Source organism: Rattus rattus, chromosome 7, assembly GCF_011064425.1.
Source record: "Rattus rattus isolate New Zealand chromosome 7, Rrattus_CSIRO_v1, whole genome shotgun sequence".
Classification (NCBI taxonomy): domain Eukaryota; kingdom Metazoa; phylum Chordata; class Mammalia; order Rodentia; family Muridae; genus Rattus; species Rattus rattus.
In genome coordinates, this window is record NC_046160.1 from 36,545,259 (window position 1) to 36,570,248 (window position 24,990).

The 24,990-nt window shown below is 46.7% G+C and overlaps 1 protein-coding gene across 1 annotated transcript in view; it reads right to left on the minus strand.

Moving 5' to 3' along the window:
• Positions 1-11,406, minus strand: part of Greb1 (growth regulating estrogen receptor binding 1) — an 86,828-nt gene extending 75,422 nt beyond the window's left edge. The window contains exon 1 of the mRNA XM_032907497.1: positions 11,325-11,406. The gene's annotated coding sequence lies outside the window, so the exon portion shown is untranslated. The remainder of the gene's footprint in view (positions 1-11,324) is intronic.
• Between the last annotated feature and the right edge of the window lie 13,584 nt (positions 11,407-24,990).

Consider the following 24,990-nt stretch of genomic DNA (forward strand, 5'->3'; position numbering starts at 1 on the left):
TCCACCTTATAGCCAGGTCATGGCCGGGACATCTCACCTGCCAGCTAAGGAGGGGTTGACCTGACCTGAGATGGAAAGCAGCCCAGTCAGAGTCTTCACTTCACCGTGAGAACCAAAGGTCTGGACATAAAGGCTTAGTGTAAGATCCAACACTCGCACTTAAAAACTGCTCAGGAGGGTAGCTGGCCCGCATGGCTCGGCAGCCTGATAACCTGAGTCTGGCCCACACAACCCACATGGTGGAAGCAGAGTTGCCCCTTAAGTTGTCCTCTGACTTCTACATGAGTACCATGATACATGTGTGCCGTACAGACACACACACACACACACACACACACACACACACACACACACACACAGAATAAATAAATGCAACTTACAATTTCTGACCAGTGTGCCATGGATGGAATTCAAGGCCAGCAAAAGGCTTCCTTGAGTTGGGTTCCTTCCTTCCCTGACCTCTGAGCACACGGCATCGTTAGTTTCTTGCAGTCACAGATGCAAGGTTGCAAAGGACCTCTGAAGTCCCTCACTGCCCTGACACACTGCCCACATGCCAAAGCCGAGAGCAGTCCCTCCCAGTACTCTTGGCCTTCGGAATCTGAAGCCTCTCCCGGTGAGAGACTCTGACAGGCAGAGTGGTAGCCACAGTAGAACACAGTCCTCACCAGTCCACAGAAGCTGGGACAAAGCAAAGAACTTTCCTCAGAGGCTCAGCTCAACAGTGAGGGCTTAGACAGGCAGGGTCAGTCATGAGAGAGTGTGAAAGAGATAGAATCTGGAAGTGTCCAACATAGTACCTATAGCATGGTTAGTCATTTTTTTTTCTTGCTAAATCAGGGCGTTCACTCATTTAAAGGATTAGAATTTTAGATCCTATGTGGTAAATGACACAGTACAGCACAGCAGTCCCTGTGTGATGTAAGAGAAAAAAACTGCACGTCGCAAAGGCTATTGGGAAATTCTTTACCCTCAAAGCTCAAGACGAAAGAGACAGCCAAAGAACAAAACTGCAGAGAAAATAGAATCTACCACAATTAGGATTCTCACTGGGACCCGGTACTCACGAAACAAGAACAGAATGTTACAAAACAAGAACATGCAGAAAACAGCAGTGAACTCATCCAAGCTGCCTAAATATAGGAAATTTAAGCTTCAGTGGGAGAGCCTAAAAGTACGACAGGACAATGACATACTTAACTACTAAAGAAAGTTAGCTTAATATTACAATTGTCCGAGTATATAACTAAATAATTCAAATGGTTTTATCTTTTCTATCCTCTGATTCTTTTAACTTCAGTATTTGCTTTTAGGCTCTCTAAAACATCTCATAAAGTCACTGAGAATATTTATATAATTAATTAACCCCCCCACCCATTTCAAGAAAGGTGGTCAAGACCTTGGCAGGCACCAATACCAAAGGAAAGTGTTTTCATGGTTTCCTTCTCTCTCTCTCTCTCTCTCTCTCTCTCTCTCTCTCTCTCTCTCTCTCTCTCTTTTTTCTTGAGAGGGAGTGGTTTGAGACAGGGTCTCACTGTGTAGCTCTGGCTGTCTTGGAACTCACTCTGTAGACCAACCAGGCTTGTCTCAAACTCACAGAGATCCTCCTGCCTCTGCCTCCCAGGTGCTGGGCAAGGTATGAGCCACCACCGCCCGGCTCCATGTTTTCTTTCAATGTCTTTATCCTGTTGACATTCTAGAAGATACTCTTTAAGGTTAGGGGTTAAAGAAAGAAAATTGAGACTCATCCATGAGCTTCCTAGGAGTTCCAGGAAGAGGAGCACGGGCAAGAGAGTAATGGTACACAAGAAATAACAGAGAACTGCAGGATAGAAGAGTCTAGATCAAAAGAACCCTATGAGTACCCATACAATAAAAAGAAACAAAAACATGATCTGAGGTATATGGCCAGGAGATATTAGGTTGCCAATGAGGAAAAGAAGAGAAAAAAATCGAATTCTAGATTTGAAATGACCACAGCGTCTCTGATTTCCCGAAAGCAACACCAGACATTTGAAATAATAACGTAATACCTTGGAATTCCAAGGGAAACTTTTCTACCCAGAACTTTTTACCCAATCAAAATCATGATCCAAAGAAATGAGAGAAGACATTTCTAGATGTCTTCTCTAGGTCTCTAGAAGCTACTAGGAAACGTGCAGCTGTGGAGCCTACGAACAGGGACCCCCGACACAGGAGACAGTAAAGGTGCTCGCAGGTACCTGTGACAACAGCTGTGAAGTCACATGGTGGCAGGGGACTCGGGAGCTCCAGGAAGGATGTCCCAAGGTGACTGGACTGTGTGGTGTTTTACACCACACTGGAAGTTCTTTGAGCTCTACGAAAATATGGGGATGGAGTGTTGGGAGATTCATTAGAATCTGAAGCCTAGAAATGAACCAGTCAGTATCTGCAGGGAAAAGAGAAGTATGACATGGGAGTATTAGTTTTCATAGACTGTAAATCCACAGGGCAGACTGACTCACCCTGTTTGAAAAATGAGGGAAGGGGAGGGGAGTATGTGCCTGTCTTACACAGCTGTGAATCTAGATACACGCAAGCATGGATGCGTGCTTATCATTGTGTGTTCAGATGCATGCACGCATGTTGATGCTCCTATATTTGATAGGGTGGTTGGATACATGTGTGTTTTCAGGGTGTGTGTGTGTGTGTGTGTGTGTGTGTGTGTGTGTGTGTGTGTGTGTGTGTGTGTGTGTGTGTGTGAAGAAAGATATTTAATTGCTACAGAATACTTAAGGAAGCTAAACTCTGATAGTCTACTGAAAGAATGAAAAGACGGTCTAGAAACAAATGAAACATTGCAGCACAAGGCATTATCTGAAAGTCAAAAGGTAAATCAAGAAAGGAAACAGGCCAGTGAGATGGCTCAGCAATTAAAGATGTTTGCCACCAAGCCCAACGATCTGAGTTTGGTCCCTGGAACCTAACATGGTGGAAGGAGAGAACCAACCCCCACAATCTATTCTCAGGCCTACACACACACACGCACACACACACACACACACACGCACGCACACACACACACACGCACACACACACACACTCACACACACATTCACACACACACGCATACACATGCAAACACACACATGCACACACACATATAGATGCAAACATACACATGCACAAACACTCATCACACACACTTGCACACACACTCATCACACACACTCCTCACACAGACACTCATCACACACTCATCACACACATGCACACACACTCATACACACAGACATTCACACACACCCATGCATACACACTCACACACATGCACACGCACTCACACAAACATGCAAACACACGCAAACACACACTCACACACACTCACACACGCACACACACATGCAAACACACACACGCACACACATACATGCAAACATACACACACATACATGCACACACACACTCACACACACATGCAAACACACACTCACACACACTCTCACTCACACACATATGCAAACACACACTCACACATGCACACACACATATACATGCAAACATACACACTCATACACACTCTCACACACTCACACACACACAAAGAATCTCTGACTAGCTGAAACAGTAAATAGAAGCATGTCAGGCACACTTGTGTTCATGGCTAAACCTACATAACCATCTCTGCCAGTAACTTTTCTAGTGGTGACATGACATTGCCCAATTTTATAATAGGCAATGACAACTTCTAGCAAACCTTAGCCTGTGACTGTGTGTAGCCATAAAGAGCTATGAATGTGACCTAGCACAAAACTGTAGACTTACTTAAAACATTAGGAGAGACTTTTGTCATCTTTTCCGTAACTCAGTTTTTTTGGTTCTTCAGCACAGACACATCATGTCAAATGACACCTGCTAGGATACTGGCCTAAAGAACGTAAGCATGCACTCACTTCAAAGCTTGGTGTTACCCCTTTGTCACATTGAGAGTCAAGAAAATCCTGCAACTATTCAGAGAATAAGGCTCTTCCTATCCCGCTGTAACCTCCAGACAGCACCCACATAGACCTGATTGCAGAACCGATTCATCACAGCCACAAACCCCAACAGCACACAGAAACACAAGCCTTCCGTCTAGCCATTTTACCTGTTCATTTCCATCACTTTCAGCATGTATTTCTTAATGATTTTGGGTATGTGAGGCATGCTCGCGTGTGCCTGTGAAGGAGCTAGAAGTCCATTTGAATGTCTTCCTCTATCACTCTCCACTGGCTCGACATGAAGCGCAGCATCTCCATCTTGTGCAACCGGCCATCGGGTTATATGAATCCTCTTGTCTCTGACAATGCCAGAATACCCAGCTTTTCCAGTGTGTCCCTGGGATCTGAACTCAGGCCCTCATGCTTGCACAGCAGAACCCTTATCAGCTGAGCCATCTCCCCAGTCTGTAATTTATATTTCATAGTATAATACTTAATGACATTTAGTCTATGCGTTAAATTTATAAATCAGTAGGTGTGTCATAGATATAAATATGAATATGTATAGATATATAGATATATTCATTCTCTTTAGGTCCCATGCTGCTAGGCTGCTGAAGACCTTAGACACCAACTATTGAGAAGAGGCAGGAGTGAGGGGAGGTGACAGAGAGCTCTGGAGGATGGAGGATGGGGTTGACAGCATTCAGATGCGACCTGCATCAGATGAACACAGCTGGGTTGAAACTGAGGTCCTCAGGAGTCCCTAGGACAACTCCCAGCTACAATCTACAGAGTCTTCTGGCTGACTCTTGTCCCTCAGGTAGTACCTGAAGAGCTTAGTGCTGTTGGCTCCAACCACGGTTGAGAAGCGTTTTCCTGAGCATCAGGGAGCACGGTGTGCATTCCTCCCTCCGGAGCACACCCAGCGCTGCTCAGCCACCATTGCTGTATGGTCTTCCTTCAGCTGAATCTTCATCTAAAATTCACCAACCCAACCCCCAGTGAGTTGCCAGCATCTCCACACGGACCTGGATCTGTTCTCCAAAAGCCACAGAGACTATCTACGGCTACCAGCTCCCCTGAAGTACAGCAGCAAAAGCGTTTGCTCAAACTCTTCCTGTCCACTCGCTTCTGTCCCCATCTCCCTCGGTGCCCGAAACAGTTTCCCATGGAGAAAGGTTCTCTCTCCACCACCGAAGTCACCCCAGACTTCTAGAGATAGCACAGCTTGCCTCAAGAGTCTCAAAGCCCAAGATCAGGTGTTTGATGTGATCAAACCACAGATGCTTGTAGCCTGGCATGGCTGGCCTGGCCTGCCCTGCTCCAATGAGAAGCAAAGATCATTTTCCTCCCAGTTTGACACAAGAGTCCAGTGCTTCCAGGACCTAAGCCTGGTGCACAGTGGAAGTATCTCATTCCCACCTTAAGCTAAGAGAACGTGCACAGGTCACAATCCTGCCCCAAAACATCCCTCAGTTAGGCAGGCCAGACAGATAGTCGGTGTGAACACCAATGGTGTTCATCTCCTAGAGAAAGAGAAGGGGGAGCAGAAGACTCTCAGGTTAGCCAGGCCTCCTGACACAGTTCCAGCCTTCAGAAAGAGCCGTGAGAAGCCACAAAGGTGTAGGGAAGCCTAGTGAAACTGCATAGAGGGAGAGTACAGAGGACACAAAGACTTCACCCTGTGTAAGATCACGGAGGGCGCTCAGCTGGCTCAGAAAAAAAGTGAGAAGCCAGCAGTGGTCTCAGCAACGCAGAAAACACAGAGAAGTAGCAGGAGACTGGTGTAAACGACACAGCAAACCAGGCCTTCCTAACCCTCCGAGTCCTCACCCAGGCCTGAAATACTCCCTGCATGGGGCCTCATGGGGCCCAGTCCCATATATCCCCACCACTGTCCAATTTCCCCTTTACCTTGAGAAGAAAGGCCAGGCTCCAAGGCCAGGGCCTATGCATGGCTCCCCAGTGGCCTCCCTTCTCAACCTTCCCCCTGCCCTCCTGTTCCGAATGCAGCCCAAACCATCCCCAGGCCTCCCTGAGTTCTAGTTCTTTCAGAGGACACTTCCCCCAGAATCTTTCTCTGCCCACCTTCCAGAACCATACATGAGGACAAGAGACAGCCACACGGTCATAGAGCACCCAAGGTCTCATTATAGACCCCAGGCTCTGGCCACCAACAACTTTGACTCCATCTTCCAACCTTTGGACAGATTCCAACTAGAAGGATCCTCCAGACAACAAAAATAGGAGGGGTTCGAGTCCCAGGAGCCCAAAGTTTGTGAATATGTACATGTATATGTTTGTGTATGCAAACATGCATGCCTACCTATGCACATGAGCGCACACACTCCACACTGCATGTGGAAGCCAGGGAGGAACCTGCAGGCATCAGTTATTTCCTTCCACCATGTGGGCCTGGCGGATCGAACTCAGGTTATCAGCCTCAGGAGCAAGAGCCTTCCCCCTCTGTGCCATCCTGCTGACTTGAGAGCAAAGTTTTGAAGACTAGAACGGAACAAAGCAATTCCCTCTGAGGATGACATGCTCATCCCTCCCAGTCACTCCCAGCAGGCTTAGTGGCTCCAATGCTATAGCAGTAGCAGGTCCTGTATATGATGTGGCAATAAAGGCACTAAACTGCAGAATTGCATCCCATAAACTCTTTGGCGGCCCTGCTGGCAGGAAACGGGGCATTCGAATGTATATTCCCTGGTCTGCCTTGCAGGAACTCATGAACTCCACAGGTGCTATGGAGGAAAGAGAGGGTGGGGGGTTGGGGGGACAGGGAAGGTGGCTGGTGACCAAGCTACAAGCCCTCCTCCCCTGAGCCTGTGGGGAAACTACATCGACCTACTGCGCCCTTTGCAGACATCTGCTCATAGAAGGTCAGGGTGATTCTTTGCAGATCTTTGAGTGCTCTCGAAAAGAATGACAAAAAGAGCAGCTTTTCATTCTGGCCGGAGTGAACAGTGAATGGAATCACAAAACCAAGAAGACGTCACTGGAAAGCCTGCTCTCCGGGGCCAGCAAATCGGACTCTTAAATCAGACTCAGTATCTTAAGTCTCCTTAGCCTGCCCTTTGTGATAGCTCTGACCGTGGCTTTTGTATCCACCCTGCATAAAACAAATCATTGACCCCCTTCTTAGATACCACGGCAAAGAGTCCCAAGGACACAATTAAGTGTGCTTCCTTCTAATTATATACCACCCCCCACCTTACAAAAGGCTAATACCCTCGGCTAATCTGCTTATCCCAGCCAATGCTGTCATAAATAAACAAGAGCCAACACAGACCTCTTCAACCCCAACGTCAAATCCACCGTACCTTAAAGAAAGCTGGTCACTTCAGGCAGCCCCTAAACCGAGCTAAGAGCAGGTTGCAAATCCCCATTAAGGGCAGGCAGGAAGCACGAAGTGGCTCACCCTCCTCGCTCACCCGGCACCTTTGATCTGCCTGGGAGAACAGGACACAGGGCAGGACAGGGTGGGCTGCTCCCTTCCACTCTGATGCATGGCAGGGAGCCCGGGGAGCGGGGCTCGACCTGACACCATAGCTAAGGAGCCCTGACACCGAATGGTATCTGCAGCCACGTAGCACCGCAACCACTCCCCACAGAAAAGAAAGGGGACTTGGCAGTTCGGAGCTCCATCTGCCCGCTCCTGCCGGGTCAATGTTCTCAGAACCGAAGCACTTATGGGTCACAGCGCTCTCCCTGCAGGTACATAACGGCCCGTTGGTCAAATTGCAGGCAGTTCCACCGGTCTTTTTGCAACAACATAGACGTTTCTGTCCTTGGGAGCACGAAGCCGAGTATGCTAGCGTGGAGAACAGACGGTGGCCGCCAGAGCTCAGCTACGCAGGGCAGTAGCGTGAACCGGAAGCAACCAGTGTCCCTCAGAGTCACCAGCTCCTAAACACAGGGCGCGCCCCGGCACCGGGAACTCCCTTGAGAATCACAAGGTGCATAGCTTTTATTTATTTACGCTTGTGCAGGCGTGTCTATATAGGTACGCTCACATGACAAGGCATTCGTGGGGAGATCTGGGGACAAACCACACCTGGCTTCTACATGGGTGCCAGGGATCTGGACTCAGATCGTCAGTCTTACACTGTAAGTGCTCGCGCCCACTGAGCATCCCCCTGGCCCTAAGGGACATACATCAACTCGTTCATTCGCACCGTTTTGGTTTTACCGCTGTGCAAACCTCTGAGCAAGCCCCAGCTGGTATTTACAGTCACCTGTGCATTTCTTCTACGAATCCAGGACTCTAGACTGTAACCTAACTGCACAACTTTAACCTTGATCTGCCTACAATGATAACTTACTTGAATACATGTTGGGAATTTCAATGCCAACATAAAATTTTTTTTACCTATGTGACAAGATCTAAAAGTTGAATTTTTCTTAATATTGCTCGAGTCAGCAAAGGCCGTTCCTAGATGTTTCGAAATGCCATCCCCCAAAGTACCAGGTACCACGGGGTGGAATTAAGACATGAACACACCTGTATACCCTGTTACCCCCAGCCCTACCTAAACCGGGGACATAGGAAAGGTGACATTCTGACCACACATCCTAAGGTTCTTGTCAACTATGGAGCAGCGCCCCCTGGTGGTTCTGCTTGGTGCAATTCCGGGAGCCCTGAGGCAGCTTTGTGGGGTCTCTGTCCTCATCATTGTCCTTCAAAGGAGGTCGGAGAAAAACCTCCACACATAATGCACCTGTGACCTTCTGCCAGAGCACTGCTGGTGCTGCTGTGAAACCGGGGAGGCTAAAGAAACATCCAAGAAGGAGGATCTCAGGTAACCTACAACACCCACGTACAATGCAAGCTGTGCACGAAGGCATTGCAAATAACCTCCTAAGCTGTAACATTCAGCAAGAGGATGATTTGTGGGCTGAGGCTATGTCTCATGGGTGGAAGGCTTAGCTAGAAGCCATGAGTTCAGTCCCCATACAAGAATACAAAGAAGGAAGGAGAGAGGGAGGGAGGGAGGGAGGGAGGGGAGGGGAGAGAGGAAGGGAAGAAAACACAAAAGGTTTAACACTGCTACTGTGGAACTGGACTGATGGCTTAGTGGCTAAGAGCACTTGCTACTCAGGACCCAGGTTCGATTCTCAGCATCAACGTGGTAGCATTTGACTACCTGTAACTCCAGTTACAGGGGAATCTAATGCCCTCCTCTGGCCTCTGTGGGCATCACAGGGAAATGGTGCATAGACGTAACATAACGATTCCATAGCTGTATACAGTATCCTTTAAATTAATATATATGTGTTTGGGTATATAGTATACTATAGTCTGATCGCTGTAGTGTCTCAGTTGTAACACAGGGACGATTAAACAGCAGTTTGTACACCATGTGCTCCAGACCCACGACAGGGTTTGTGCTTTATTTACTGGACATTCAACCTTGAGCAAGTTAACTATAATGCACCTCAGTACCCCGAACCTGAAAAAGAGACTGTTTTTGAGGGACTGTGTGGATTCAGTAAGTTACTATGCACAGAGTGCTTACAGCAGTTCCTGGTACATTACAACACCAGGCAGAGCAGGGGTAAAGCCATAACCATCATCAGTGAGTTCTCGGCCTGCGGATATGCAAAACTCATAAAGGCACTGACAGAAAACTGCAGTCGCCTCTACACAGAAGATTTCAAGTGTTTGTAGGGGTTTCTCATTTTTGTTCTAATCAGTTAACACTTTTTTAAAAAGATTTATTCATTTATTATATATAAGTACACTGTAGCTGTCCTCAGATACACCAGAAGAGGGCATCAGATCTCCTTACAGATGGTTGTGAGCCACCATGTAGTTGCTGGAATTGAACTCAGGACCTCTGGAAGAGTAGTTGGAGTGCTCTTAACCACTGAGCCATCTCTCCAGCCCCAGTTAACACTTTTTTTTTTTTATTTATATGAGTACTTTTTTCAAAACACCAGAAGGGCATTGTATCCCATTACAGATGGTTGTGAGCCACCACATGGTTGCTGGGAATTGAACTCAGGACCTCTGGAAGAGCAGTCGGTGCTCCTAACCACTGAGCCATCTGTCCAGCCCTGCAGTTAACTTTTAAGTTGGTTTACATTAGCCTACAAAGAAATTTAGCAAAGCTGACAGGGTTTTGCTTTTCCCTCCCTATAAAAATAGACTTGTGACCTGCATCAGGAAGGGAGGCATGGGGGGGTGATAGCAAGGCAGGAGAAAGCCCCCCTCAACATTACCACCACTGTGTAGTGCTACTGAGGGTGCGGTGTGAATTGTCCTCCTGATTTAAATCTCTCCCTTCTCCATCTCAAATGCTCCTTGCCGTGGAAAAGCCCCTTCCACGTAAACATAACACTAAGGTCATGGGCACAGCCATCACACCAGCCGCTACCACATTAGCTTTTATTTTTCCCTCCCAACCACAAAGTCTAGCAGTAATGACCTTCAAGGAGCACCACAGTCTCTGCTTATTCAACAGAATGCTCCAGAAACCGATGATAACAACCATCAACAAGTAAGCATGCCTTGAGTTTGACTAAACGTGTCCCTGAGCAATTTACAGGTCACTTTAGGACATGAAGCTCCACGGGAACACGCTCAGGGAGATGCTGCCACCCAGCACCCATTGGACGCTTCCTGAAGATGGCAGCTGCAGTCCCTTGCTGTACGCTCACCCTGCTCTGCTGTAAAGCCCTTACTGTCCACTCAAAATACGAACCCCTACTATTATTTAATACCCAGCTCAAGTACCACTTCCAGAGCATGGTGGACCTGCTTCTAGCACTGAACAGAACCCCCTCCCCCACCTCCTTCCTTCACAGCCCTACCATTCCTGGTATAGCCTGCTACACATGTTCTGCTCTCTCAGAACGCTCAGTCTGTGTGCTTGGCTGTCTCCCCCAACATGGACGGATCCACAGGAGAGTGTGCATGTGTCCATCCCACGCCAATCGAAGTGCCGGGGAATACAAGAGATCTGTGCATGTGCTTGGCCGCTGAGCTCCAGCCTCACATGACAAAGAGTGTGTGGAAGAGCTCATTTGCAGTGGGTGCCTTTCACTGGGAAAGGAGAAGGAAAAGGAGATGGGGAAAGGAGGAGCAAAGAGCTCAACGCAACAACAAAAACAACAACAACAAAGCATGAACACTTCAAATACCCATTTTTAGGAAAAATACTATAAGTCTACAACTTTATTGGGCATAGTCAAAGAGTTAAGAAGAGCTGATGCAAGCTTTGGGGGGTGCTCGTGGAAGTCGAGGCTCTAGTTTGCCCGTCCAGCTAGACTGTGCTCAGAGCCTTCCCTCAAATTAGTGAATTCCAGAATTCTGGGGCTCGAGGTGGAAAAGAAAGTATTCAAACCATATTAATCAATAAACAAACTATTTACCTTTCATTTATATAGAGCTCGATCAACTGTCATCCTGTGGGCTAGGTGCCAGGATCAAAGAGCAGAGAGAGCTGTCCCTCCTAGAAATGTAGTCAACTGAAAGACATTAGCAAACGGAGACTTAAACATCTGGTCTGACAGTGAATTTCCACCATCACACTCACCATAGCTGACCCCGCCTGAAATCAGCATTAAAAAAAGATCTGCTTTTAGGACCCATGGGATAGCTCAGGGCATAAGGCTGATTGCTGCCAGGCCTGAAGACCTGAGTTCAATCCCCAATGACCCGCATGGTAGGAGGGAACCAATTCCCACACTTGTCTGCTGGCTTTTATATGTCTGCTGTGACCCATGTGCACATCACTCCAAGACACACACGCGCACGCACACACACACACACATAAATAAATTGCAATGAAACAAGTTCTTTTTTTTGAGACAGGGTCTTACTCGCCGTGGCTGGCCTGGAACTCACAATGTAGATCTCACAAAGGCATGAGCCATTTCCTTTTCTCCTTCTTTCCCAGTAAAAGGCACCCACTGCAAGTAAGCTCTTCCAAATACTCTTTGTCATGTGAGTCTGGAGCTCAGGGGCCAACAACTTGCACAGATCTCTTTTATTCCCAGGCACTTTGATTGACATGGGATAGACACATGTACATTCTTTTGCAGATCCCTCCATGTTAAGGGAGACAGCCAAGCACAGAGTGTTCTGAGAAAGCAGAACATGCAGCCACTATGTAGACCTCACAAAGGCATGAATATGTGCTTGTTCAAAATAAATGGGTAGATGGGCAGGTGGGAAGGTGAATGGACAGATGGACAGACAGACAGATGTATTGACTGATAGATAGGCAGACTGATGAACTGATAGATACAAGACGATCCAATCTGCTTGTTTTTAAGCTTTTAAATGGGCACAATTTTGATATACAAAGCAAGAGGACCTACACGGCACCTCGCTGGGCTGAGCTACATAGAAACACACAAACCATGCATGCACCGACACACTTCAAGACCCACCAGCTACTCCAGCCAGCATATAGTTATAAGATCTGCCCTGCACGTGGGGTATTAGAACTTTCCACGGATTTCTACAGCTCCTTTCTTCCTCTTACCACAGTAACACAGGCTACTTCCAGTGGTCACCTCCATGTGTATGACTCCACCAAATTTACCTGTGCCCTTCAAGGTAGCACTTTGTATTCACCATGGGGTTTGTGACTTTTTTTTTAACCATTTTCACATGTGTAAGACCCTTTTAATTAGTATTTTATCTCTTTTTAAAATGTGCCGCTGATGTGTTTGAGAGCTGTGTCCTTAACCCCTTCCCAATAAACACAGGTTTTTATCACAGTCTCCCATGGTGCGATGATTTTTTAAGAATGCATGTTGTATTATAAGCATAAATGACTGTTTATTTGTATCCCCCACCCCCGCTTGGAGTAAGAAAGTCTATCTGTATTTCTGCATACGAGATAAAAGTACAGTGCTTGCCTGGCATGCAGAGCTCTGGTTCAAGCCCCAGCACAGCAGAAGTCAAATACAGTTATGTGTCCATCCATGATCCCAGCACCCTAGAGGCAAGAGGGTGAGGAGTTCAACACCATCTTTGATGCTACACAGCACGTTTAAGGCCAGTCTGACAGATATGAGATATTTTAAGAAAACAAACTTGGAAGTTTCAGATTTATGCATCTATGTGAAGGACGAGGGTAGACCAGGATGACAGCATGTTGGTATTGGCTTTAATAACACAAACAAACCAACGAGGGCTGGAGAGATGGCTCAGAGGTTAAGAGCACTGACTGCTCTACCGGAAATCCTGAGTTCAAATCCCAGCAACCACATGGTGGCTCACGACCATCTGTAAATGAGATCTGATGCCCTCTTCTGGTGTGTCTGAGGCAGCAACAGTGTACTTATATATATAAATAAAATTTAAGGGGTTGGGGATTTAGCTCAGTGGTAAAGCGCTTGCCTAGCGAGCGCAAGGCCCTGGGTTCGGTCCCCAGCTCCGGAAAAAAAAACCAAAAAAAAAAATAAATAAATAAAATAAAATAAAATAAAATAAAATTTAAAAACGAACAAAGAAACAAGGACTCCACATAAACTCCACCTCACACTCCTACCCTAACCCGAGAACTTTCCACACCTGCTTGGCTCTCTGCTCTGACTCTCTTCTGGAAGCAGGACCGATACTTGAGGTTTGGTTCTACGAAAAGAAGGCTCTGAAGCCCCTTCTCACGTGGTCTCTTTCCTCCGTCAAAGACAAAATAAAAGTTCAGACCTCACAGTGAACTGTCCGCCCCTGGCATAGGTTTATTCTATTACAGGAAAATAGAGTCTCCAGGGACATCTGGGCCTGGGTTCCAGTCCCAGCCCACCCACTGTCACCTTGTGAACCATGGCAGACCCCATGCCCCGCCCTCCGGCCTCCTTGGCAGGACATGAAGATAATGATGCTTTATGGGGACTCTGTGGGGATTAAGTAGAATGACGTACTCGGCAGTGGTTGCCGTCAGTGTTTGTCCTTTCCTTAAAGGTTAATTAAATGTGTATGAGTCGTTTGCCCTCATGTATGTCTGTGCACCACTCGTGTATACCTGGTGCCCATGCTGGCCAGAAGAGGGTTTTGGAACCCCCTGGTACTGGAGTTACAGATCGCTGTGAGCCATCACGTGGGTGATGTGAATCAAACCTGGATGTTCTGCAGCCTGGAGTTACAGATGACTGCAACCACTGAGCCATCCCTCCAGGCCCTGGCTATCATTTTAAATGAAGATTATAAATACCCCTGCCAGTCATAAATACACTTCCTCATCTGTCTCGTGTTCTCTGCCTATGTTGAACCCCCACCTTCTATCTTTTGAACCTAGAACTTAAAAACTGGGTCACTGGCAGACGAAGGAACCTTTGAACTGTTGGGACCCACTCTGGGTCCACATCAGCCAATCTCTCTCCTTAAGGTCTTTTTCTTCCACTGGCGTTTGAATTTCTTTCTCACTTACTCTCCCTCTGGTAAACATTTTAGGGGTACCTGATAAGCAGTGAGGATGAGTGGCCACTCCCCAGAGTCTTCGTTTTCTTCAGCAAAACGAGGACTAAAAAAACTCCCAGAAGACTGTTGAGCTGAAGAGTTTTAAAAGACAGTGGGATCCTACCAAACCCTTCACAAACCCTGTCACGTCCTAAATGCTCTGCAAAGGCAATTTACATGGCAACAGTCTCTAATGAGCCACATCCCTGTCTCACCCGATCTCCAGGCAATGTGACTCTGTTGGTACCCACTAAGCTTGTACACAGCTCACTACTTGGATGCACCATCCCCCTCCTCCTACAAACCCAGACAGGCTCCGGCAAGCATCCCTGGCTGTAAAACAATGAGTCTGATTGTGAACGCTCACCACGGAAGAGGCTGGGGCTGCCTAGGTGACTCAGCACTGCCAGCTGCCACAATTAGAAGCATTCCAGGCAGTTCTGGGTCAGAATGACCCAGCGGCCACGGTTTTGTTGTTGTGTTGTGTTTTGGTTTGGTTTTTCTTTTTTTTTTTTGTTCCCCCACTGATACAGTCTTTGGTGGATCTTCCAACAACAGCTTAAGAAGAGATAAGGATTCGGTGCCTTTCGCTCAAAACAATAATGTTATGAACTCTGCCCTTGAGTCACAGGTCCCAGTCAAGGGAATCATGAGCGTTTTTATGTCTCTGGCTGCAACTGACCATGAGTATAATTTTCAGAGACCCCCACCCTCACCCCCGCCACCGAGCACACCACAACTTCTCAATAACAATTTCTTGCAAGAGATCTTACCCATCACCCGGCACAGAGCACACATAAATAGCACGAGTGTCTCTAAGGAGGGTCTCCTAGGTTCTCCTAGAGGCAGCAGTAACGGGGGGTATGGGGGGATGGAGTGACCCTGAATATCAGATCCTTGCCAAAACTTTCCAAGGGGGAAAAAATTAACATTTTCCACATTATTCTTGCTAGTGTTAACTCATTACCACTGTTGGCTGCTGCACATTTAAGGTGAGATCCTCAAGCAGCAAAATTCGTGAAATAGTAGTAGAGTACCAGAGAGCATGCCCTCGGGTCGAAAGCCACAGCACTCACGCCTTTAGCCCATTATGGAATTGTTTGGCTGTTTGTTGGAGACACAGCTTATTAGCCCAGGCTGGCCTCAAACTCACCCTATGGCAAAAGCTGACCTTAAACTCCTGATCCTCCCCCTTCCAAGTACCACCATGTTCTCTCGTTCATTAATATACAGGGCAAAAACAGCTGGAAGAAAATATTCTAAAATGTGAACATGGTATATTTAGTAAAGCAAAATTATGGGCACTTTTATTTCTCCTCCCTAATGTGTGTATCCTCTGACTTTATTTGATTTTGCTTGCGCAAAAGAACACAAGCAATTTTTTAAAAACATTTTTCCTGTGTCTGAGTGTCTTGCTTACATGTATGTATGTATATGCGTGTTACATGTATGCCTAATGCATGCAGAGGCCAGAAGAGGGCATCAGACCCCCTGGAACTGGAGTTAAAGGTGGCTCGCACTACGTAAGTGCCAGGGACAAACCCTGGCCCTTTGAAAGAGCAGCACACGCTCTAACCACTTAGCCATCTCTCTGGCCCCAATCACAGGTAATTTCTATAAGTTGCACACATGGCCACGGGGAGATCTGTAAGGAGCCACATGGGAATCAGGGCACTATGTGAGCTGTCTGCTAAGTCAGTAAGAGGCGACCAGAGATGCCTACTTACCCTTCACACGAGGCCACCTGAGTTATGCTTCCCGTAGCTGGCAGCCGCAGGACAGACAGATAACCCAGCCCATAGTGTCTCTGACCCAAGACAGCCAGGGCAGCCTTTACCTCACAGACACCGGGCTCCCCAGCCCTTCCTGGCCAACCCCAGTTCCTCCTCCTCCAAGTAACTCTCACTTTAACTCCTTCCTTCCTTCCTTCCTTCTGTTTGTGTGTGTACATGCTCATTGTGTGCACCTGTGTGTTCACGTGTGTGCAAGTGCACATGAAGGTTAGAGGCCAATGTCAGGTGTCTTCCTCAATCACTTTTTACCTTAGTTTTTGAAAGAAGGCTTTCAATGACCCTAGAGCTCACTGATTCAGCAAGACTTGGGGGCCCATGAACCCTGGGGATCCTGCTGTCTCTGACTCCCCAGTGCTGGGATTACAGACAAGCATCACCACCACATGTGGCTTTCCTGTAGATGTCGGGACCAAAATCATGTCTTCATGCCTCCAGAACAAGCACTTTACTAACTGAGCCATCTCCTGATCCTCTAAACTCTTTTAAAAAATAGTGTATGTTCTACTTAAATAGATGCAAGGCGTATTTGTACAGATGGATGTTGCAAAGACTTAGTGGCTTGGTGTACAATGAAGGTCTGGTCCCCACCAGCAAACACTCTCACATGCTTTACCGAGTCCATCATCCCAAGTAATCAAGAACCCAAACTTTATGTTATTTTTTTAAAGACAGGATCTCCCTATGTAGTCTTGGCTGTTCTAAAACTCACTCTGTAGATCAGGCTGGCCTTGAACTCACAGAGATCCACCTTAACTCTGCCTCCCCAGTGCTGGGAATAAAGTCATGAGCCACCATGCCCAGCCTGAATTTTATGTCTTATTTGTCCCTTGTCTTCCTTCTTATGCATCACACAGTTTTCATTGTAACTCATTTAATTCTTAGCTTAAAATTTAACATAGACTTAGTCTGATTTTTTTTTTCTGGTTTGCAAAGGTCAACTTTAATATGTATAGGAATGCCTGAGGTGTCTTGTTAAAATTCTGTTTCAGTAGATCTAAGCTAGAGCTGAAAACACCATTTCTTTCCTTTAAACAATTTCTTAGGTAGAGAGAGGCATATGGGTATCCCAGCACCCTGGGGACCAGGTCCTGTGGGGGTCAGGGTCAGCTTTCAGGAGTTGACTCTGGACTTGCACCTTACTGAGGTCTCTCTTGTCTCTGCCATACCATGTGCACAAGCTTTCAGTCAATCTCCTGTCTCTACCTTCCAACTCACAGTAGCAGGCTAGGACTACAGTCATACAACACAACATCTGGATTTTATATGGTTTCTGGGGACTGATGGAAACTAATTCTTCATCCTGCTTGATTACTGGATGGCTTCTGCAAAGTTGTGTGGCGGTCCTTTTAATTATATAAGAGTTATTTTTTTTTCTTATTTCATATACGTGCATGTTTTGCCTGTACACATACATACATACATACATACATACACACACACACACACACACACACACACACACACACTCACTCACTCACATACACACACACACGTATGCATGCAATGCCCACAGAAGACGGCATCACATCCCCCAGAACTGGAGTGTCAGAAGGTTATGAGCTACCTTGCGGTGCTGGGAACAGAGTCCAGGAGCAACCAGCATCTTCAATCACTTAGCTACTCCTGCCTTTCTGAATACTCACTCTTTCAGGACAAACACGTACACACAGGAAAGTGACTCTCTCCTTGTTCAATCTTTTCAATGGCCTAATAAGATAGGTATTTATGCCTACTTTTTGATGCTTTTTGTTTGTTTCAACTTTTTTTTTGTCTGTTTGTTTTATTGTTGCTGCCTGTTGAAATGGGAACCCACTCTGTAGAAAGGACTAGCCTGGGGCTGGAGAGATGGCTCAGAGGTTAAGAGCACTGGCTGCTCTTCCAGAGGTCCTGAGTTCAATTCCCAGCAACCACATGGTGGCTCACAACCATCTGTAATGGGATCCGATGCCCTCTTCTGGTGTATCTGAAGACAGCTACAGTATACTCACTTGCATGAAATAAATAAACATAAAAAAAAAGGACTAGCCTGAAACTCAGCATATAACCCAGGCTGCCTTCTAACTTACCAGCCTCCTGTGTCAGCCTCCTAAGAGCTGGGGTCCCAGACCTGAGCCACCCCATGCATCTCTATTAACCCAACTCTAGTAAGAAAACTTTGTTTAACTTATAGACTTATTGGCGATGCTGGGGATTGAACCCAGAGTCTTGCCCATACTAAGCAAGTACTCTGCCACTGAGCTGTATCTCTGGCTAGAAAAATACACCTTGGTGTACATATATCAGTTCATAAAAGTATTCGCAGTCCAGATTTCTCCCAGGACATACAAACTCTGTACATCCAAATGCTCCTTGTAGGTTTTTCGGACAGTGAAAGGCTGAAAATCGCTCTTCAGTCCAAGCCCCTTGGTTTTATAATAGGAAACAGTATTATGTCAGAGGCAGAGAATAGAGCATTGAATTCCGGGAATTCACCGCTTTCGGCTAGGCTGTCTGTAGTTTGTAAACTGCCATCTGGGATACATTAGGAAAGTGTTCTCCCATAAGAAACTTCTGTGTGTGTGAATTTGGAGTTGATGCAAAGGAGTGACAAGCCTGCAGCCTATCAGAACAGTGTCCACCAGGATTTCCGTAATGTGTTTTTCAGACACAGAGCAAAAACCTTTAATTCAGGACCCTTGCCCAACCAACACGGCAAGGTCCAGGCTTGTCCAAAACGGCCTCTGTGCACCACTTTCCTGACCTATATAGCTGGAGAAAGAACTGACGTTACAACCCAAGACAACCGTCCTTGAGATTGCGTGCTGGTTCCACACAATCTCACACAGCAGAAAGGAGATTAGCCTTCATAAAAGCTAAAGGGAAGGGAAATTATGGGCTGAAGGGGCTGGTAGACCCTACAGCAGTTTAGGACGCCATATTAACAGAACAATAGAAGGAGTAGGCTTTAGCTTTAGGGACTGGGGACACATCCTCCTGGGTCAACCTGTCCATTTCCTTGGAGCATCCATCTCACCAATGACCTCTATTCTGTTTCTGTCATCCCACAAACGAGGAACTCCAGCTACGCCAAGAGGCATGCTGTTCACCAATACCTGAGCTCCACTCTGCACTCGAGTTTCACAAGATTCTTTCAACTCCGTGAAGCCCCAGGAGGGGCAGGTCCCCCAAGAGTGATGACCTCATCTCATCACAAGAAGCAGAAGTCTGTGTAAGTACAGTCGGCAGAAGTCTTGGCCAAGGGCTCATGCAACTCAAGAGAGGCCGTCATTCTAAAAGGAAATACGCAGGAAACAAGGGCACACCCTACACACTTGTTAAAATGTGCAGTACTAAATCCTTAGCGTGCTGTCAGGCTGAGGGTAGGGAAACACTCCCTTACGGGTAGTCAGGCCAGGTTGCACAGAATGAGAACCCAGCCCTGGTAGCTTAACCTCCGAGCTCTGTCCTGCAATGACTTCAATGAGCAAAGCGCCTTCAGCCATTTGCAGACAGGCGACTGCTTCCTGCTCCAGACCAGGAGGAGGAGTAAGGGCAAAGGATAAAAGCAGAAAGACTCCATACCAGAAAACAACTGCTTTGCCAGAAGCCCTACCCAGTGGGTTCTGCTGACAAAGCACTGGCCAGAAGCCTCACGGCCACTTCAACCCCCAAGGGTGCTTGGCTGGGCACTTTCTGTGCTAATACAGACAGGGCTCAAGATGGAGGAGTGGGCAATACAGGCGGCCTTGGAGCCCAGTGTCCGTTCAGCCCGTGTCCGAGGGGATGAGTGATGTGTTTTGGAAAGCACGACATGAGAAGCCACGATAAGACCAAACAGACCAAGGCCAAACCCGTCCCAGACGTGGAGGTCGCGCTGACCCTTCTGGGAGAAGAGGATGTTCAGACAGGCCGTGTTATGTTCATAGCACCGTGTATGAGCACAGTTTGTGAGCCTGCAGAGGTGGCCCTTTCCAGCTCATGAGCACAGCACAAAGCCTGTCCGCACAGGACACTCCCGCCTGGGTGTCACACACCACCTCACTCCATCACCACATAATCCCAGCTGGCAAAGAGGAGAAAGAGTCAGGGCTCGCACAAGGTCACCCGGGTAGGAAGCACGAGATGAACCTGCTATGCTCCCACACCAAGCCTTCTCTTGTTCAGTTTCATCTTGAGAGACCGGACACGGCCCTGCCTCCCATTCTGTTTATACCAGAGTTGAGACAGACTGAGCTTCCACTCCAGCATTCCTGGGAGGCAGGATGACTGGCCTCTCTGACAGTGGCTTTGCCCCGCAGAGCCTCAGAGCCCTCTGCTTGCCCTGGCACTTCATCACTGTGGTCTCTAGGTGGCACTGCTAGGTCTGTTAGGTCTGGTCTAACTGAAAGCAGTCCTAGCTCATCCAAAACGCCCCCTCAGGGCTCAAATACAGAGGCTTACGAAGCCTGTTCTGCAAGACGTTCTCCACTGGTGTCTATCACAGGGCTCCTTCTCATTAGAACTGACGTTAACACATAAGAGGGCAGTTTAAACGTCTAATTTTAGGGCTGACGAGAAGCTCAGTGGGCAGAGTTCTTACCATGCAGGCATGAGTTCAATCCCCAGCACTAGATGGAGACACGTGGATCTCTGGAACAGGCTAGACAAGCAGCCTAGCAGGAGTCTGGGAGAACCTGTCCCCGCAAACATCTCATTATGCTAATAATATGTTGGCATGGGCTGGACCTTCAACTTGGGAACTGACAAAGCTTGTCTGACCTCCCGGCTTCTCTAGTGCCTCAAGGCACTGATATAGACCTGCTGTACGCCACGCAGTTAGTGTGGTTAAGAGAGTGCAGCAATCATCTGGTCCCTCCTGACAAAGACAACCAATGACCTGTCATCAAAAAGACGAGACTAGGGTTGACAAAATGGTCAAGTGGGTAAAGGCATTTGCCACCAAGCCTGAAAACCTGAGTTTAATTCTTGGGACCTACCCAATCCCAGAGTGAACTAACTCCTCACTCTCTCTCTCTCTCTCTCTCTCTCTCTCTCTCTCTCTCTCTCTCTCTCTCTCTCTCTCTCACACACACACACACACACACACACATGCACGCACACACACACATGCACACACACACATGCACGCACACATGCACACACGCACACAAAGTAAATAAATATTTTTTATTGAAAATATTCTTCTCTCATAAATACATCCCAACCACAGTTTCCTTCCCTCCATTCCTCCTAGCTGTCCCCTCACCTTCCTTTCCCCCAGATCTACTCCCTCTCCATTTCCTCTTCAGAACAGAGCAGGCCTCCAAGAGGCAATAGACAAACAAGAAACAATAAGACAAGAGAAGCTGGGCAAGGCCACCCAGAAGGAGGAAAAGGGTCCCAAGAGCAGGCAAAAGAGTCAGAGACACACCGGCTCCCACTTGGGAGTCCGGCAAAAACACTAAGCTAACAGCCATAACATACACATAGAACCTGCCACAGGCCCATGCAGGCCTGTGCTTGCTGTTTTAGTCTCTGTGAGCCTATGTGAGTCCTGCTTAGCTGATTCACTAATAAGCATGTTCTCCTGGTGTCCGCCATCCCCTCTGAATCCTATAGTCTTTCTACACACACACACACACACACAGAGAGAGAGAGAGACAGACAGACAGACAGACAGACAAAGAGAGACAGAGAGACAGGGAGAGACAGAGAGACAGGGAGAGACAGACAGACAGACAAAGAGAGACAGAGAGATACAGACAGACAGACAGACAGACAAAGAGAGACAGAGAGAGACAGACAGACAGACAGACAGACAAAGAGAGACAGAGAGATACAGACAGACAGACAAAGAGAGACAGAGAGAGACAGACAGACAGACAAAGAGAGACAGAGAGAGACAGAGAGAGATAGAGAGAGAGACAGAGAGAGAGACAGAGAGAGACAGAGAGAGAGACAGAGAGAGAGACAGATTTTCTTACAAAAAAGATAAAACTTCTGAGGGCATTTTGTATGCAAAAATTCACAGTCTTATATTTTATGAATATTATTTCCCATTTCATCTCTTTCTGTATTAGAACTAGAATGGACTGCCCTTGCGAGTCCTGTTCAAAGTGACACCAATTATCACCAGTGGTGTAGTGTTTTGGCAGAGAAAAGGTAGACCTGGACTAGATTACCCTGCTCAGACCCAGCCATCTCTAACTGTCCCCTAACGCTGCTGCTCAGCTAAGCTGTGTCCTGTTAGATATCCTGGCCCTAACTTTGGAACTCTAGTGTCTAGACATGATGAGAAACCCCTAGGAGCAGCCAAATTTACCTTTAAAGAAAAATTACTATGGTTGTATACCAAAGAATAAGTTTGATATAGTATTTCCTAGTTTGTTTTAGATAGTCTTACTTGGTATTCCAGGCTGTCCCAGAAATCACTTTGAGGCCCATGCAGACCTCAGATGGCCATCATCCATGATGATCCACCTGCCTTAGCCTCCTGAGAGCTAGGATATATGCAGGAGCCATCACTCCTGATAGGTGGCTGTTGCTGCTGCTGCTGTTGTTTTATTGTTGTTGTTGTTGATGATGATGATGATGATATAGTTGATGGTGGTTGTAGGACTTTTTGGTGGGGTGAGAAGATTGAGACAGGGTCTTACTATATAACCCTTTTATTGATTTGATACTTATTCTGGTAACTGAAGCTGGTTTCAAATTGACAGCAATCCTCTAGCCTTGGCTTCCCAAATAATAAAGTTACAGGTATAAGACACTACACCCACCAGCCTAATACATTTCTACTTTCGATGATTATAAAGTTACAAATTTCCTCCTGAATGGATCTTCATATTTCTACCAACCTTGACATCAGAAACCTGTGCTAGTGAGGCCACTTCCTTTTGTAGGTTCTCCACCATAAAAGAGGGTAAACGGCAGTAATTTAAGGGGCATGTGTCAGTTTGTTAGAGCTATAGGCTCTTTAGTTCTTTCGTTCATGAAGGATGGGCAATAAAACACCTCCTGAAAATGAATGATCAAAAAAGAAAGCAAACTACTCCTTGGGAAATTCTCTAGTTCCACGAAGTCCCAGTTCCCTTCTGTTGTTCCTAAATACATCAGTCCTAGTTCTCCAGTGTCACAGAAATAAGAATTACGAGCAAGCATAGGCTGGAGGGAAACTAGTATATGAAACAGGGTGGAAGACTGGGGAGATGCTTCACACTTACTGTGCAAGTATGACGACCTGGCTCCCATGGAAAAGCTGGAACCCCAGCACTGAAAGGTAATGAGATGAGGACCCCTGGAACTTGATGGCCAATCTAAATGGAGTATCAAGCCTCAGGTTCAGTAACAGATGATGTGACAGGGCACTAAGGCAGAGGATGACAGAGCAAGACACTCAAAATTCTCCTCTCACTTCCACAACAAAACACACACAGAGGCACATGCACACATGCACACAGATACACACACAGAGGCACATGCACACACACACACACACACACACACACACAGCACAGCACAGCACACAAGCACACACAATGGTCAGTCTAAGAACCTCTATGTAAATATAAATGTCACGCACTTTACGGCTGTCGTGAATACCCAGGTGGGCACAGTGGCTACTTCACAACAGGGTTACAGGTAAAGAAACTGGCAGGGAAAATAATGATATAACCAAAACCTTGATTGGTTGCAAACCCTTCAGTATCTTCTCTACCATCAGTCACACGGAAACAAGACACACAGCCGAAATGTCAAGGAACAACCACTTAAAATAGCATATTGTCCAAGTATCCAAAAGGTTCTAACAGCATGGTATGACAGATAATTTATAAGAGTCTGCAGAGAGACATGACCTTTTGGGTATTTCTAAAACCAGAAGCAAATAGAGAGGGGGAAAAAAGGATCATGAAGTTTTTAGAGAAAGTACTCAGCCACTAAGCCAAGTCGTAGTATGCAAGAAAACTGTCTGTGATGCAGACTTAACAGTGGGCTAATAAGTATATTACAATTCATCAGAAGTCATAGTAAAAGGTTCCTCACTATTTTATACACACATTGCCTTAGTAAGTGATTTCTGTGACAATAGCTATGGTACCTCCAAGAGGACAGTGACCCTCAGGAGTTGCAGAAAGACCCAGAAGTCCCTGAACATTCACAGGTACTCACACATCTGTCCTCTCCCCTAACTCCCCTGAGAACATATCACAGAGGAGATTATTCTAGAGGTTGGGAACTCCATCATTATTCTCTTGGCTTGATAAACAGAGCCTGTCTGTCGCAAACTATGAACCAGCAGAGTGGCTTCCCCCATCAATCAAGTGCATTTCCAACCCCCACTGATTACAGAGATACAAACAGCCAAAGAGTCCTTTAGAGAGGCTCCTCAGGCCAGAAGGAGAGGGCAGTGGGCAGGTCAAGGTCAGAGATCTAAAGTAATACCTGTCCCAAAGTCCTCAAGTTTGTCCCAGGAACCAAGCTATTAAGTGGATGAACCACCCACTGAGCTAATGGTATGAAGAGTCCCCTAGTCCACCAGGCTTTCAAGGGATGGCCCCTCCTCTCTGCTTCCCTCACTCTTAATATGCCACTCAGTCTTGAGTCAAGAAGGCATCAATAATGGGTTAAACTACAAATTTCTCCTGTTGGAATTCTTATCCCCAGAATACAAGCTTCTCAGAAGCACAGTCAGTGTAGACAAAATTAGATATGAGGTTATAGTGAAGTAGTATGGACCCCTTGCTCCAATATGACTAGCAATCTTATTTTAAAAGGGAACTTTTAATTTTTAAATTATATATAATATAAACTTTAATATATATCTTTATATATATAGAGGGGGGGTTAGAATCCACAGAAGCCACAAGAGGGCATT